This window comes from Gossypium arboreum, chromosome 13 (assembly GCF_025698485.1).
Source record: "Gossypium arboreum isolate Shixiya-1 chromosome 13, ASM2569848v2, whole genome shotgun sequence".
Taxonomy (NCBI): Eukaryota; Viridiplantae; Streptophyta; class Magnoliopsida; order Malvales; family Malvaceae; genus Gossypium; species Gossypium arboreum.
The window spans coordinates 54093168-54109026 of NC_069082.1; the positions used below are offsets into that span (position 1 = coordinate 54093168).

Below are 15859 nucleotides of genomic sequence, written 5' to 3' on the forward strand. Positions count from 1 at the left end.
ATTATCGGCGGTTTGTAAATGGATTTTCTATAATTGCTGCTCCTATGACTAGACTACTCCAAAAGGATGTTAAATTTGAGTGGACAGAAGAATGTCAACAGAGTTTTGAAGAATTGAAAAAGTTATTAATTGAAGCACCGGTATTAGTACAACCCAAATCAGGTAAAGAATTTGTGGTGTATAGTGATGCTTCTCGAAATGGCTTAGGATGTTTACTTATGCAAGAAGGAAAAGTGGTGGCTTATGCTTCGAGGCAGTTAAAATCTCACGAGAGGAATTATCCGACTCATGATTTGGAATTGGCTGCTATAGTGTTTGCTTTGAAGATTTGGCGTGTAACACCCCGTACCCGAGACCGTTTCCGGAGTCGAACACGAGGTGTTAACGGACTTAATTCATTAATTAAACAGCTCATACAATTCATTTTAAAATTTCCAGACAAGCTGGCTAACTGCATCACAGTCGTTTTAAAAATCATATCTCGAGTTACGAAACTCGAAATCCAATTCCGTAAATTTTTCCTGAAACTAGACTCATATATATATCTACTAATTTTTTTCTAGAATTTTTGGTTGGGCCAATTAGTACAGTTTATTAGTTAAAGTCTCCCCTGTTTCAGGGTTCAACTACTTTGACCTTAGTGTATTACGAATCAGATATCTCCCTGTACAGAGCTTCAATGACTATGCTGTTTATCTCTAATAAAACTAGACTCAATAAGGAATCTGTACATATAAAGCATGACTTCTAATTATCTTTGTAAAATTTATGGTGAATTTCCAAAGTCAGAACAGGGGATCCAGAAATCGCTCTGGCCCTGTTTCACAAAAATTTAAACATCTCATAAAATATAGCTCATATACCTGTTTCGCTTATTCCATATGAAAATAGACTCATCAAGCTTCGATTCCATAACTTATTCATTATTTAATTCCATTTCTACTATTTTTAGTGATTTTTCAAACTCACGTCACTGCTGCTGTCTGAATCTATTTTATGGTAAATTTTACCTATTTCATGGTTTCCATGGATTAGCTAGCAATTTGACATACATAATACCAAATATGATCATGATTAGCCATTCCAATGGCTAATCATTACCAAGCATTTCTATCTCCATACCACTCAATAACCATATCATAAGACCATATATACAAAATGATTATAATGCTATACATGCCATACTCAAAATATACAAGCCATTATGTCAAGATGGTATACGGATAGTGTGAGCGTGCCTCCGACCGTTTCCGATTTCCGAGCTGGCTTGTCAACACTACAAGGAATGAAAAGGAGGGAGTAAGCATAAATGCTTAGTAAGCTCACATGCAAATAGCAAGTAACATAACCATATAAGCAAACATAAAACATCATTTGCATAATCATCACCAAGACATTCATATCACCTTTTCATTTATCATCTTACCATATTGTTGTTATATCGAGTTTTCAACCCGAGGGTTAAGTACTTACCTGTTCAAATTATCCATTTCACAACACTTACCAATACGTCCCTTTCATCTTGAGTATTCCTCCATTTGAGTAGAACTTTACCCGTTGAACACATCGGAATATAATTCGGATACATGGAAAGTTTGCACATAAGTGCCACATATGTAGCCAAGCTACCATGTAACCCGCCCATAAGTGAACTCGGACTCAACTCAACGAGCTCGGGCGTTCGCATCCATAAGTGAACTCGGACTCAACTCAACGAGTTCGGATGCCTAGTTACATCTCACGAACTCGGACTCAACTCAACGAGTTCGGACGCTCGCATCCATAAGTGAACTCGGACTCAACTCAACGAGTTCGGATGCCCAAATATCCCAAAGACATGTCACTTGTATCCTAATCCATTCCTAAGGTTCAACGGACCTTTTCCCAATCATGTGTCTCAACCATCTTCTACGGAATGCCGATACCGATACTCGGTAGTATTTCATATTTTCCAAGTATATCACATAATTTGACATATTATCAAACAATTATCACAAGTATAATATTTCATAATAATTATCATATCATTTAAAAAACATTAAAACATTTAAAATAATAACTATGTTACCAACATTTACATATGAACTTACCTCGTATGCGAAAATGGCTATTTTACCATTTCGTCCACAACTTGGTATTTTCCCCATTTTAGCCCAATTTCAGTTTTCCTTGCTCTATCATTTAAAATATAGTCTAATTAGGACTCACATTATTCAAATTGACCCAAAATCATATTTTGGAAAAATTACAATTTTGCCCTAAACTTTTGCATATTTACACTTTTGCCCCAAAGCTCGTAAATTAAAATTCAGCCTATTTTCTTATGTTTTATGACATGCTGATCATTTTTCCTTCTATGGCAACATCAAATTCTCACTCTAACATGTACTTATGACTATTAGGTATTTTTACCGATTAAGCCCTTTTGCTCGTTTTCACTTAAAACCGAGTAGCACAAGTTGTCTAACATAATTTAAAACCTCATATTCTATCATAAAACACCAAAATACACAAATTTCACCTATGGGTATTTTTCCAAATATAAACCCTAGGTTAAATTATTGCTAGCATAAGCTAAATCGAGCTAGGGACTCCAAAACGTAAAAATCATTAAAAACGAGGCTAGAACGAACTTACAATCGAGCTTGGAAGCTTGAAAACCCTAGCCATGGTTTCTCCTTGCTATATTCGGCCATGGGGTTGAAGATGAGCAAAATTGGCTTTAATTTTGTATTTTAATTCATTTTACCCTAAATGACCAAAATGCCCTTACTACTAAACTTTCCAAAATTCCATCCATGTCCAATTTTGTCCATAGACTTAGAAATTGGTAAAATTACTCTTTAAGGACCTCTAATTAATAATCTAATTCAATTTTATGCAAAATACTTCTAGAACACAAGTTTTGCAATTTATTCAATTTACTCCCAAATTTCAAATTAAGCACTTTATGCATAAAATTTCTTCACGAAATTTTCACACAATCATGCAATCATATCATAGACCTTAAAATAATCATAAAATAATTATTTATATCTCGGATTTTGTGGTCACGAAACCACTATTTCGACTAGGCCCAAAATCAGGATATTACAACTCTCCCCCTTCAGGGATTTTCGTCCCCGAAAATCTTACCAGAAAAGTGGTCTTCACTTTTAATCTCATATTTGGTGCCGAAGAACTTGCACTTAGACTGTACCTCCAATACATCTCTTCAATTTCTCATATGATCTAAAAGCTTACAGTCTCAACTCTCAACTGTTCTTAAATTTTCAACCCTTCTCAATTTCCCATGATATCATGACATAAAACCTGGATCTCAACTTGATTTAATGGAGACCGGAATTCCAAGAAATCCGACAATTAAAGAGACCTGAAATTCCATGAATCTGATGAGTAGGAATTCATTCAATACAGATGTGATTTATAGATCTCGCCAAACATTTAACAATAGGATACATCCCATTTTCCTTTTTCCGCCATAGAAATAATTCTGATATGGCCTCAAGAATAATCCTTCTCATTTCCATCCCAATATCAACATTGACAAGGATAATTTTGATAGATCCCAATGCTCGCTTTAACCCTTTAACAACTCCGATTTTATGTAACATCAGATGCTCTAAACTATCACATTACCTCACTGTCTTGAAACACATCACAATTCATACAACAATACATTACTGAAAGTCAAGAAGTCATTGCTCAATGTAGACTAGTCTAGTTCAGACGCTTCGGTTACCAATATTCTCATCTATCCGAACTCTGTCAACATGTAATAAACTTTTCAGCTTTCACAAGATGGAAACCTTATCATTCGTAGTGACTTAAACTAATATTCAACTCTTTCTATTAAATATAGACTTCTCGTTCAAACTATTTACTCTTTGATCTGTACAAAATGAAATTCTATTATCAAACTTGGGAAAATAATCCCGACATAATTGTCACATGAAATCTTTCAAATAAATAATTTACCATACCGACTAAAACTCGCGCTTTTATCACCTATGCCTTTCTTGATGTCAAATCCTTACGAAATTAGAAAAATCCCAATACTAAAATCACCACATTACCAAGATCAAATTAGAAGTATAGTCATATTTGACATGATTATCACGAGCTGAAGAACGTACTTCGAACATGAGTCGTAATTGACAAATTATGGAACAAAGATAACAAGAAAACCGAATAAAGAAATCCAAGATAGAGAAACCCTAATAAAGAAATCCGAATAAAGAGATCCGGGATAAAGAAACCCAAGATACGATACTATGCTGGAGAATCGAAAACCAAATTCATAGAGAAAATACAGAATACCCTGATAATTCTTCAAAGAAAGAAAGTCCAAAAGAAAACATCATTTAATCCCACTGAAATCAAATATAACAAGATCAATATATCTTCCCATACATATATATCAGATGAAGCATCAAGTAGAAGAAACAGAATCATAATATCATATGAATTCTCTCATCAATTCTTATCAGATGAAATGAAATAGAATACCCGATGAAATAGAGCAATATAAATTATAAACCAGTCAGACTACCAATGCTTTCATCCAACACCAAATTAGAAGACATTCCCATATAACAAGAATTTCTTCAGAAGATCAATAGCCATAGAAATATTTCTGAGAACGGGTGAACACATAGAACATCTCAAAAGAGATCAAGTAAATCTGTCCGGTCATAATCATCACACTCGGATAATTCACATTTGAAATATCATTTCCCCAACTAGTTTTGCCGTCACAAATTTTATATTAAACCATTCACTAAAAAGGCCAATTCTGAATAAATTTCGATTTACACTTTTCTCGACCTTGCACTTGAGTAATTGATTTACCAAGGAGAATTCCTTTTCTAACTAGGACGATGCATAACTCCAATAATTTTACGTCAATCCGATACTTTACGGCTCGACTTTACTTATCAGCTCATTTTCAATCTCGGATCATACTTATAATTATTCTATCATTTGAACTCTTTGGGTTCTCAACCGAAAACTTATTCAATACAAATCTCATGAAATTCCATTATAAGTACCACTTTGGTAAGGGGAGGGTTGTAGGACCTCTGACTCGACTTTCTTATACATACACATATGACACAACTTCCATCATCATAGTAACATCATCAAAATCATGTCATTCATTCATGTTGGCTTACACCAATTTTCCTATTGTCCCATTTAGACAATATACTTATGCATACATTCTATGTTTTCTAGACAGCTTTACTTATCCATTCAATTAATTAAATTAATTCATGCTCATGACATTATATAAGGCCAAATAAACATAGATATTTGCATCACAATCACAACTTTCATTTCGTGCATCATCATGTACATATCATTACAATCATATAATTCAGTCCAACAATTTAACATAGATAAGTTCATTTCATTATAATCCTTTACCTCATAAAATTATATACCATTAACATTCATCAACATTCGACATCCAATCAAGACAAGGACATTTTCATTCGTATCATAATATTATGACCTTTATTCATACCTCTACTACTTTCTATTTATTCCGTTCATCTTATCAAGTAAGCCACATACACTACATCATATGAGCATTAAGCAAATATGAATATTTATCACAACATGAACTTTCATCTCACATATTATCACATATGTATCATAAACCTTTATTCATACTTTTCTGAATCATAATTTTACTCAAATACCTTTACTTAACATTGAACATGGTTGGCGCAGCTCGGTTGGAGAGTACCCTGTCTAAATAAGACGGTACTTATACGCGTCGGAAGACATCACACTATCACGCATCGATGGCATGTATAGCTAAACTTTTACACATGCTAGGTTAGTCCGAGAACCGACTAAACCTGCTCTGATACCACTAAATGTAACACCCCGTACCCGAGACCGTTTCCGGAGTCGAACACGAGGTGTTAACGGACTTAATTCATTAATTAAACAGCTCATACAATTCATTTTAAAATTTCCAGACAAGCTGGCTAACTGCATCACAGTCGCTTTAAAAATCATATCTCGAGTTACGAAACTCGAAATCCAATTCCGTAAATTTTTCCTGAAACTAGACTCATATATATATCTACTAATTTTTTTCTAGAATTTTTGGTTGGGCCAATTAGTACAGTTTATTAGTTAAAGTCTCCCCTGTTTCAGGGTTCAACTACTTTGACCTCAGTGTATTACGAATCAGATATCTCCCTGTACAGAGCTTCAATGACTATGCTGTTTATCTCTAATAAAACTAGACTCAATAAGGAATCTGTACATATAAAGCATGACTTCTAATTATCTTTGTAAAATTTATGGTGAATTTCCAAAGTCAGAACAGGGGATCCAGAAATCGCTCTGGCCCTGTTTCACAAAAATTTAAACATCTCATAAAATATAGCTCATATACCTGTTTCGCTTATTCCATATGAAAATAGACTCATCAAGCTTCGATTCCATAACTTATTCATTATTTAATTCCATTTCTACTATTTTTAGTGATTTTTCAAACTCACGTCACTGCTGCTGTCTGAATCTATTTTATGGTAAATTTTACCTATTTCATGGTTTCCATGGATTAGCTAGCAATTTGACATACATAATACCAAATATGATCATGATTAGCCATTCCAATGGCTAATCATTACCAAGCATTTCTATCTCCATACCACTCAATAACCATATCATAAGACCATATATACAAAATGATTATAATGCTATACATGCCATACTCAAAATATACAAGCCATTATGTCAAGATGGTATACGGATAGTGTGGCGTGCCTCCGACCGTTTCCGATTTCCGAGCTGGCTTGTCAACACTACAAGGAATGAAAAGGAGGAGTAAGCATAAATGCTTAGTAAGCTCACATGCAAATAGCAAGTAACATAACCATATAAGCAAACATAAAACATCATTTGCATAATCATCACCAAGACATTCATATCACCTTTTCATTTATCATCTTACCATATTGTTGTTATATCGAGTTTTCAACCCGAGGGTTAAGTACTTACCTGTTCAAATTATCCATTTCACAACACTTACCAATCGTCCCTTTCATCTTGAGTATTCCTCCATTTGAGTAGAACTTTACCCGTTGAACACATCGAATATAATTCGGATACATGGAAAGTTTGCACATAAGTGCCACATATGTAGCCAAGCTACCATGTAACCCGCCCATAAGTGAACTCGGACTCAACTCAACGAGCTCGGGCGTTCGCATCCATAAGTGAACTCGGACTCAACTCAACGAGTTCGGATGCCTAGTTACATCTCACGAACTCGGACTCAACTCAACGAGTTGGACGCTCGCATCCATAAGTGAACTCGGACTCAACTCAACGAGTTCGGATGCCCAAATATCCCAGTGACATGTCACTTGTATCCTAATCCATTCCTAAGGTTCAACGGACCTTTTCCCAATCATGTGTCTCAACCATCTTCTACGGAATGCCGATACCGATACTCGGTAGTATTTCATATTTTCCAAGTATATCACATAATTTGACATATTATCAAACAATTATCACAAGTATAATATTTCATAATAATTATCATATCATTTAAAAAACATTAAAACATTTAAAATAATAACTATGTTACCAACATTTACATATGAACTTACCTCGTATGCGAAAATGGCTATTTTTACCATTTCGTCCACAACTTGGTATTTTCCCCATTTTAGCCCAATTTCAGTTTTCCTTGCTCTATCATTTAAAATATAGTCTAATTAGGACTCACATTATTCAAATTGACCCAAAATCATATTTTGGAAAAATTACAATTTTGCCCTAAACTTTTGCATATTTACACTTTTGCCCCAAAGCTCGTAAATTAAAATTCAGCCTATTTTCTTATGTTTTATGACATGCTGATCATTTTTCCCTTCTATGGCAACATCAAATTCTCACTCTAACATGTACTTATGACTATTAGGTATTTTTACCGATTAAGCCCTTTTGCTCGTTTTCACTTAAAACCGAGTAGCACAAGTTGTCTAACATAATTTAAAACCTCATATTCTATCATAAAACACCAAAATACACAAATTTCACCTATGGGTATTTTTCCAAATATAAACCCTAGGTTAAATTATTGCTAGCATAAGCTAAATCGAGCTAAGGACTCCAAAACGTAAAAATCATTAAAAACGAGGCTAGAACGAACTTACAATCGAGCTTGGAAGCTTGAAAAACCCTAGCCATGGTTTCTCCTTGCTATATTCGGCCATGGGGTTGAAGATGAGCAAAATTGGCTTTTAATTTTGTATTTTAATTCATTTTACCCTAAATGACCAAAATGCCCTTACTACTAAACTTTCCAAAAATTCCATCCATGTCCAATTTTGTCCATAGACTTAGAAATTGGTAAAATTACTCTTTAAGGACCTCTAATTAATAATCTAATTCAATTTTATGCAAAATACTTCTAGAACACAAGTTTTGCAATTTATTCAATTTACTCCCAAATTTCAAATTAAGCACTTTATGCATAAAATTTCTTCACGAAATTTTCACACAATCATGCAATCATATCATAGACCTTAAAATAATCATAAAATAATTATTTATATCTCGGATTTTGTGGTCACGAAACCACTATTTCGACTAGGCCCAAAATCGGGATATTACAACTCTCCCCCTTGAGGATTTTCGTCCCCGAAAATCTTACCGTAAAAGTGGTCTTCACTTTTAATCTCATATTTGGTGCCAAGAACTTGCACTTAGACTGTACCTCCAATACATCTCTTCAATTTCTCATATGATCTAAAAGCTTACGGTCTCAACTCTCAACCGTTCTTAAATTTTCAACCCTTCTCAATTTCCCATGATATCATGACATAAAACACGGATCTCAACTTGATTTAATGGAGACCGAATTCCAAGAAATCCGACAATTAAAGAGACACGAAATTCCATGAATCGATGAGTAGGAATTCATTCAATACTGAGATGTGATTTATAGATCTCGCCAAACATTTAACAATAGGATACATCCCATTTTCCTTTTTCCGCCATAGAAATAATTACGATATGGCCTCAAGAATAATCCTTCTCATTTCCATCCCAATATCAACATTGACAAGGATAATTTTGATAGATCCCAATGCTCGCTTTAACCCTTTAACAACTCCGATTTTATGTAACATCGGATGCTCTAAACTATCACATTACCTCACCGTCTTGAAACACATCACAATTCATACAACAATACATTCTTGAAAGTCAAGAAGTCATTGCTCAATGTAGACTAGTCTAGTTCGACGCTTGGTTACCAATATTCTCATCTATCCGAACTCTGTCAACATGTAATAAACTTTTCAGCTTTCACAAGATGGAAACCTTATCATTCGTAGTGACTTAAACTAATATTCAACTCTTTCTATTAAATATAGACTTCTCGTTCAAACTATTTACTCTTTGATCTGTACAAAATGAAATTCTATTATCAAACTTGGGAAAAATAATCCGACATAATTGTCACATGAAATCTTTCAAATAAATAATTTACCATACCGACTAAAACTCGCGCTTTTATCACCTATGCCTTTACGATGTCAAATCCTTACACGAAATTAGAAAAATCCCAATACTAAAATCACCACATTACCAAGATCAAATTAGAAGTATAGTCATATTTGACATGATTATCACGAAATGAAGAACGATTACTTGAACATGAGTCGTAATTGACAAATTATGGAACAAAGATAACAAGAAAACCGAATAAAGAAATCCAAGATAGAGAAACCCGAATAAAGAAATCCGAATAAAGAGATCCAGGATAAAGAAACCCAAGATACGATACTATGCTTGGAGAATCGAAAACCAAATTCATAGAGAAAATACAGAATACCACGATAATTCTTCAAAGAAAGAAAGTCCAAAAGAAAACATCATTTAATCCCACGAAATCAAATATAACAAGATCAATATATCTTCCCATACATATATATCGGATGAAGCATCAAGTAGAAGAAAGCAGAATCATAATATCATATGAATTCTCTCATCAATTCTTATCGATGAAATGAAATAGAATACCCGATGAAATAGAGCAATATAAATTATAAACCAATCAGGACTACCAATGCTTTCATCCAACACCAAATTAGAAGACATTCCCATATAACAAGAATTTCTTCAAGATCAATAGCCATAGAAATATTTACGAGAACGGGTGAACACATAGAACATCTCAAAAGAGATCGCTAAATCTGTCCTATCATAATCACACACTCGATAATTCACATTTGAAATATCATTTCCCCAACTAGTTTTGCCGTCACAAATTTTATATTAAACCATTCACTAAAAAAGGCCAATTCTGAATAAATTTCGATTTACACTTTTCTCGACCTTGCACTTGAGTAATTCGATTTACCAAGGAGAATTCCTTTTCTAACTAGGACAGTGCATAACTCCAATAATTTTTACGTCAATCCGATACTTTCTGGCTCTGACTTTACTTATCAGCTCATTTTCAATCTCGGATCATACTTATAATTATTCTATCATTTGAACTCTTTGGGTTCTCAACCAAAACTTATTCAATACAAATCTCATGAAATTCCATTATAAGTACCACTTTGGTAAGGGGGAGGGTTGTAGGACCTCTGACTCGACTTTCTTATACATACACATATGACACAACTTCCATCATCATAGTAACATCATCAAAATCATGTCATTCATTCATGTTGGCTTACACCAATTTTCCTATTGTCCCATTTAGACAATATACTTATGCATACATTCTATGTTTTCTAGACAGCTTTACTTATCCATTCAATTAATTAAATTAATTCATGCTCATGACATTATATAAGGCCAAATAAACATAGATATTTGCATCACAATCACAACTTTCATTTCGTGCATCATCATGTACATATCATTACAATCATATAATTCAGTCCAACAATTTAACATAGATAAGTTCATTTCATTATAATCCTTTACCTCATAAAATTATATACCATTAACATTCATCAACATTCGACATCCAATCAAGACAAGGACATTTTCATTCGTATCATAATATTATGACCTTTATTCATACCTCTACTACTTTCTATTTATTCCGTTCATCTTATCAAGTAAGCCACATACACTACATCATATGAGCATTAAGCAAATATGAATATTTATCACAACATGAACTTTCATCTCACATATTATCACATATGTATCATAAACCTTTATTCATACTTTTCTGAATCATAATTTTACTCAAATACCTTTACTTAACATTGAACATGGTTGGCGCAGCTCGGTTGGAGAGTACCCTGTCTAAATAAGACGGTACTTATACGCGTCGGAAGACATCACACTATCACGATCGGTGGCATGTATAGCTAAACTTTTACACATGCTAGGTTAGTCCGAGAACCGACTAAACCTGCTCGATACCACTAAATGTAACACCCGCACCGAGACCGTTTCGAGTCGAACACGAGGTGTTAACGGACTTAATTCATTAATTAAACAGCTCATACAATTCATTTTAAAATTTCCAGACAAGCTGGCTAACTGCATCACAGTCGCTTTAAAAATCATATCTCGAGTTACGAAACTCGAAATCCAATTCCGTAAATTTTTCCTGAAACTAGACTCATATATATATCTACTAATTTTTTTCTAGAATTTTTGGTTGGGCCAATTAGTACAGTTTATTAGTTAAAGTCTCCCCTGTTTCAGGGTTCAACTACTTTGACCTCAGTGTATTACGAATCAGATATCTCCCTGTACAGAGCTTCAATGACTATGCTGTTTATCTCTAATAAAACTAGACTCAATAAGGAATCTGTACATATAAAGCATGACTTCTAATTATCTTTGTAAAATTTATGGTGAATTTCAAAGTCAGAACAGGGATCCAGAAATCGCTCTGGCCCTGTTTCACAAAAATTTAAACATCTCATAAAATATAGCTCATATACCTGTTTCGCTTATTCCATATGAAAATAGACTCATCAAGCTTCGATTCCATAACTTATTCATTATTTAATTCCATTTCTACTATTTTTAGTGATTTTTCAAACTCACGTCACTGCTGCTGTCTGAATCTATTTTATGGTAAATTTTACCTATTTCATGGTTTCCATGGATTAGCTAGCAATTTGACATACATAATACCAAATATGATCATGATTAGCCATTCCAATGGCTAATCATTACCAAGCATTTCTATCTCCATACCACTCAATAACCATATCATAAGACCATATATACAAAATGATTATAATGCTATACATGCCATACTCAAAATATACAAGCCATTATGTCAAGATGGTATACTTGGATAGTGTGGCGTGCCTCCGACCGTTTCCGATTTCGAGCTGGCTTGTCAACACTACAAGGAATGAAAAGGAGGAGTAAGCATAAATGCTTAGTAAGCTCACATGCAAATAGCAAGTAACATAACCATATAAGCAAACATAAAACATCATTTGCATAATCATCACCAAGACATTCATATCACCTTTTCATTTATCATCTTACCATATTGTTGTTATATCGAGTTTTCAACCCGAGGGTTAAGTACTTACCTGTTCAAATTATCCATTTCACAACACTTACCAATACGTCCCTTTCATCTTGAGTATTCCTCCATTTGAGTAGAACTTTACCCGTTGAACACATCGAATATAATTGGATACATGGAAAGTTTGCACATAAGTGCCACATATGTAGCCAAGCTACCATGTAACCCGCCCATAAGTGAACTCGGACTCAACTCAACGAGCTCAGGCGTTCGCATCCATAAGTGAACTCGGACTCAACTCAACGAGTTCGGATGCCTAGTTACATCTCACGAACTCGGACTCAACTCAACGAGTTCGGACGCTCGATCCATAAGTGAACTCGGACTCAACTCAACGAGTTCGGATGCCCAAATATCCCAGTGACATGTCACTTGTATCCTAATCCATTCCTAAGGTTCAACGGACCTTTTCCCAATCATGTGTCTCAACCATCTTCTACGGAATGCCGATACTGATACTCGGTAGTATTTCATATTTTCCAAGTATATCACATAATTTGACATATTATCAAACAATTATCACAAGTATAATATTTCATAATAATTATCATATCATTTAAAAAACATTAAAACATTTAAAATAATAACTATGTTACCAACATTTACATATGAACTTACCTCATATGCGAAAATGGCTATTTTTACCATTTCGTCCACAACTTGGTATTTTCCCCATTTTAGCCCGAATTTCAGTTTTCCTTGCTCTATCATTTAAAATATAGTCTAATTAGGACTCACATTATTCAAATTGACCCAAAATCATATTTTGGAAAAATTACAATTTTGCCCCTAAACTTTTGCATATTTACACTTTTGCCCCAAAGCTCGTAAATTAAAATTCAGCCTATTTTCTTATGTTTTATGACATGCTGATCATTTTTCCCTTCTATGGCAACATCAAATTCTCACTCTAACATGTACTTATGACTATTAGGTATTTTTACCGATTAAGCCCTTTTGCTCGTTTTCACTTAAAACCGAGTAGCACAAGTTGTCTAACATAATTTAAAACCTCATATTCTATCATAAAACACCAAAATACACAAATTTCACCTATGGGTATTTTTCCAAATATAAACCCTAGGTTAAATTATTGCTAGCATAAGCTAAATCGAGCTACCGGACTCCAAAACGTAAAAATCATTAAAAACGAGGCTAGAACGAACTTACAATCGAGCTTGGAAGCTTGAAAACCCTAGCCATGGTTTCTCCTTGCTATATTCGCCATGGGGTTGAAGATGAGCAAAATTGGCTTTTAATTTTGTATTTTAATTCATTTTACCCCTAAATGACCAAAATGCCCTTACTACTAAACTTTCCAAAATTCCATCCATGTCCAATTTTGTCCATAGACTTAGAAATTGGTAAAATTACTCTTTAAGGACCTCTAATTAATAATCTAATTCAATTTTATGCAAAATACTTCTAGAACACAAGTTTTGCAATTTATTCAATTTACTCCCAAATTTCAAATTAAGCACTTTATGCATAAAATTTCTTCACGAAATTTTCACACAATCATGCAATCATATCATAGACCTTAAAATAATCATAAAATAATTATTTATATCTCGGATTTTGTGGTCACGAAACCACTATTTCGACTAGGCCCAAAATCAGGATATTACATGGCGACATTATCTGTATGGTGAAAAGTGCCGAGTATATACCGACCACAAAAGTCTTATGTACTTGATGTCACAAAAAGACTTGAATTTGAGACAACGAAGATGGTTGGAGTTATTGAAAGATTACGAGCTTTTTATTGACTACCATTCGGGAAAAGCGAATTTGGTTGTCGATGCTTTGAGCAGAAAGTTGCTATTTGCTTTGAGAGCTATGAATACTCAGTTAAAGGTATTAGATGATGGTTCAATTCTAGCAGAGTTAAGAGTAAGATCAATGTTTTTACAAGAGATTTGTGAAGCTCAAAAAAATGACCAAGATTTGCAAGCCAAGAGAAAGCAGTATGAAGCTGATACGGGATCAGATTTCAAAATCGGTTCTGATGGTTGCTTAATGTTAAAAAACTGGATTTGTGTACCAAAAAATGATGAATTGATTCAAAAGATTTTGCATGAAGCACATAATGGTTGTTTGGCAGTTCACCCGGGCAGTACGAAAATGTATAATGATTTGAAGAAAATGTATTAGTGGAGTGGAATGAAAAGAGACATCTCCGAGTTTGTATCAAAGTGCTTAATTTTTCAACAAGTGAAAGATGAACACCAAGTACCTTTGGGACTACTCCAGCTTATCATGGTTCCTGAATGGAAATGGGATCGGATTACTATGGATTTTGTATCAGGGTTGCCGTTAACTCTGGGGAAGAAAAATGCCATCTGGGTAATAGTTGACAGACTGACTAAATCGGCTCATTTTATTCCGGTATGTACGGATTATTCTCTTAATAAGTTGGCTGAATTATATATCAGTGAGATTGTTAGACTTCACGGAATACCTTTGTCAATCATTTCAGATAGAGATCCAAGATTTACTTCGCAGTTTTGGCAAAAGTTGCAAGAGGCATTAGGTACGAAGTTAAATTTCAGTACTGCTTTTCATCCACAAACTGATGAACAGTCAGAGAGAGTGATTCAGATTCTTGAAGACATGCTCAGATGTTGTGTATTAGAATTTAAGGTAGTTGGGACAGGTATTTACAGTTGGTAGAATTTGCTTATAATAATAGTTATTAGACGAGTTTGAAGATGGCACCTTATGAAGCATTGTATGGTCGTAAATGTCGGGCGCCATTGTATTGGACTGAACTCAGGGAAAATCAGATTTATGGAGTTGATCTAATAAAAGAAAACGAAGAAAAAGTGAAAGTGATTCGAGATTGTTTGAAAGATGCATCGGATAGACAGAAATCTTATGCGGATTTGAAACAAAAGGAAATCGAGTTTCAAGTTGGTGATAAAGTATTTTTAAAAGTGTCTCCATGGAAAAAAGTTCTTAGATTTGGACGGAAGGGCAAGTTGAGTCTGCGTTTTATTGGATCGTAAGAAATAATTGAAAAAGTTAGACCAGTAGCTTATCGGCTAGCATTGCCATCTGAATTATAGAAGATGCATGACGTGTTCCACGTATCTATGTTACGTCGGTATCGTTCGGATCCTTCACATATAATTTCACTGACAGAAATTGAGCTACGACCGGATATGACTAACTAAGAAGAACTGATTAAGATTTTAGCTCGAGAAGTCAAGCAACTAAGAAATAAAAGTGTCGCTCTCGTGAAAGTATTATGGCAAAAGCACGGGGTAGAAGAGACTACATGGGAACCTAAGGAAA

General features: G+C 34.2%; 1 long non-coding RNA gene across 1 annotated transcript; it reads right to left on the reverse strand.

Moving 5' to 3' along the window:
• Window positions 1-1107: 1107 nt before the first annotated feature.
• On the reverse strand, window positions 1108-8258 carry LOC128286656 (uncharacterized). The gene is made up of 2 exons (XR_008277275.1): window positions 8187-8258; window positions 1108-1276 (listed from the first exon to the last, which is right to left on the reverse strand). It is a non-coding gene; the product is annotated as an uncharacterized LOC128286656 (long non-coding RNA).
• Window positions 8259-15859: the final 7601 nt, after the last annotated feature.